Genomic DNA, 3,504 nt, shown 5'->3' with positions numbered 1-3,504 from the left:
AAATAAAGCAGCAATAAACATGGAGGTGCAGGTATCATTTGGAATCCGTGTTTTTGTGTCTTTTGGGTAGATACCTAGGAGTGGGATTTCTGGGTCGTAGGGACTCTCCATGGTTAGCAGTTTGAGGAACCTCCAGTTTTCCATAGTGGTTGTACTAGTTTGCATTCCCAGATGGTAGGTTTTTTAAGTTTAGCTCTGACTGAGTAAAATGGGCAGCCAGCATAGGATTGTGACCAGTGGAATATTATGAGCTGACTAATGTTTTTTTGTGGAGTTGAGTTAACAAGACTTTGCAGCCAAGAGGACAGAAGCACAGAGAACAGTTAGGAAAACTATGGAAATGTGAATCATTTAAATATATTTTGTGTGTGCTTGAGAGCAGTAATGATCTAAGCATTGTGAGGCAACTAGATATCTTTGCAGACTACTAGGCTTTCAGTAAATTCTAGTGGTGTGATGATTTTAGTTTATGCTTTTAATAATGTATATAGTAGGATACAAATCAGTTTCCTTTCTCTTATGTAAAAATGAAAGTCCATAGTCTCCAGTCTCACAACTTCACAATACAGGAAATGAAGACAGGGTTTATATTTTTAAATTCTCAGAAGACCTTGAGAATTCAATGATGAAGATAGTTGTTTCCTTCTGAAGTTAAATAAAAACACTGTAGTTTCAACCGAAGTTCATATGTGTTCAAACAGTTGAGGAATGTGCTCATGTAGAATATAGCCCTATATGGTATACACTGAGATGTGATACACATTTAAAGGAAAATGTTTAAGCCAGAACTAGGAAAGCAAACACCTCTAAGGTCCACATTATATAGTAAGATGAAAACTTAGAGATCTTTTTGGGGCAACTATTGGCCCACTTACAATTCTGTGTGGCACATAATCTATATTATATCAACACTCTAACAATTTTTATTTTTAAAAGGTGTATGTCCAAGTTGGAAGATGATTTTAAGAGAATTTGCACACTAAGGATTTCCTTGAATAGGAGAAAAACATGTAGTTGTAGAAAAGAAATGTAAAAAGGAAACACAGTGTCATTAACTTCCACTTTGTGTAGAAAGTCAAGTGTCCAGTGGTAACACTCATGCACATGGCATTTCATAAGCTGGCACTGTCCTAGGCAGGTGAGGGGCAGGCATGGCTGCAGAATATCCAGAGTGCTTATCAAGGCATTCATCAATATCAAGGCAGGCATAGCTGCAGAATATCCAGAGTGCTAGCTTTGTGGCTAGTAGAAAACAGTACAGGACTTAAGATGTGACCAAAATGGTCCAGTTTGAATAATCACTATTAAGTTTACATTTAAAGTACTCAAAATAGCCAAGCTATTTTAACCTCAGAGTTTTAGCTTTAGAGTGGCTTGTGTATTCTGGCTCGTTTCTGCTTGGGTTGATAGTTGGCTGTGGAGTGGGAGTGGTGTTACTTCAAATTTGGCTCAGAAATAGTTGATTAAGGTAGAATGTTCCACCCATCCTTTTGGATTATATTTAGATCTGAGCGTGCACACTAACTCTCATGTTCTAGAAAGAGCTTTAGTGTATTTTAGTAGTAGGCTAACGTCACACTTGGATTTGCTGGTATTGTCACTGCCTCTGAAAGAATAGGTGGACATTACTAGAAAGTTCAGCATTTCAATCTTAGGAAAAAAAACATCCAGTTTCTCTAGAAATGTTCTTTTTCCACTTCCCACTTTCTCCCCTATTCTTTTGCAATGCAATATAGTTTTCAACCTTGGTCGCACATCTGTCACTTGGGGGAGCTTTCAAAATATACCTATGGCCAGGATCCGCACCTTAGAGATGGAATCATTTATTTGGGGTTGGATGATGGTGGCATTTCAAAAAAAGAGATCCAGGTAATTTTAGCATACAGCCAGTGTTAGAAGCTGCATGGTTTCAGCTGGAGTATAAATACCTGGGTTCTAGTTCCAGCACTGGCTGGTTGACCTCAGTCCTCACTTTCCAGAGTTTGATGAGTTTGGATTAGACATTTATCAATATTCTCTAACTCTAAAATATAATTGAAGAATTGAAGAAATTGGGATTGTTTGTTCAGCTCCAAGGAGATAAAATAAATATAGTTATTTGGAATTTGAGGGTTTGGTTTGAAATAGGTGAATAATTAAAAAAGACAGACTTAAGTTTGTTTCCTTCTTCCAGATTACAAAGCATGGGAGAAAAGAAACAAATTTAAGCTTAGATATCACAAGAGATTTCTATGGCTGCTCTCAGTATTCCCAGCCCTCTTAAATTGGGAGCTAGTCAGAGGGTACCTGGGGAATAGAAGGAGGAGGGACTTACTACATACCAAGAAGGTAAATATGATACAACCCCAAAGGCTTTACAATACTCACCAGGATACAGTCTAGCCTGGTGCCAAGTAGTATGTGGGTGGTGGGGTAGGGATGTACATCTATACTTATGAACACACACACACACACACACACACACACACAGTCTTCTACTGTGCTTGCTGAGAGATCTCCCAGTAGAGGGGATAATCTGAGGCGACCCCACTGCTCCAGTGAGATCCGCCCAGTTCTCTCCCAAGTTAAGAGGCTGCCCAGCTACCTCTCCAGCCAGTGGGTGGTCAGTCCCACCAAGAGTAGAAGGCCATGGCGGCTGCCTTATTCCTCGGAGCCTGTTTTCATTCTAGTCTTTGACAGAACCCAGCCTCGGATTTGAAAACCAGACTCTCAGTTCTAACCCCATCTCCCATCACCTAGCTTCTCTGCCTCTTCTCTCTAGACCAGGCCGCCAAAAAATGAGCCAAACAGAACGCCAGCTCACCTTCACCCTCAGGATACTCTTTAGTCCTTTCACTCTCACAACGTTACCTGGTCCTCAGCCTCTCCCACTCCTGGGTCTCACCTCCCCACGTCTCCATGCTCTACTCTGTCCTCCGGTCTACTTTTCCAAGCACTCTGCCACCAGCCTTCAGTTTTCCAGAACTTCTTCACCCTCTGCCTCTCCCCGAGCCTGGTGCCAGGTCCACTACACCTGTGCTTTCCAGTCGCTAATACCTCCTTCCCCTTAGTAATTCGCAAGCAGACCACTCCCTAGCTCCGGGACCCCAGGGGACATCCATCCTTCCACCCAAAACTCATTCGCGTTCCAGAAAATACGCCCCGACACCTCCGGAGCCCCTTCACACGCTCACACTCTTTCACCTCCGGGCCTGACACCCAGGCACTCCCTCTTTCCCCAGTCCCTCCTTTTCAAAACCTTGGTGTCCCAACTCCATCTCCAGACCGAACCCCCTCTCGCCCCCGCGTCCCGAGGCTCACGCTCCTTTACCGCCCGACCCGACCCACAGGGTCCATCCACTCCGCTCACACACTTCCCCCACCCGCTCCCGACTCCTCAGGCGCCCCCTCCCACGCTCACATTCTCCACAACTCCGCCCTTGAAAACTCGCCGCCCTCCCCCCAACCCTCGGCTCACACTCTGCACCCCTCCCTGCGTCTCCCCGCCCGGCCCCAGCCCACTGC

This window comes from Condylura cristata, unplaced genomic scaffold, assembly GCF_000260355.1.
Source record: "Condylura cristata isolate star-nosed mole 26May11 unplaced genomic scaffold, ConCri1.0 scaffold00009, whole genome shotgun sequence".
NCBI classification, from domain to species: Eukaryota; Metazoa; Chordata; class Mammalia; order Eulipotyphla; family Talpidae; genus Condylura; species Condylura cristata.
This window is presented reverse-complemented; position numbering follows the sequence as displayed.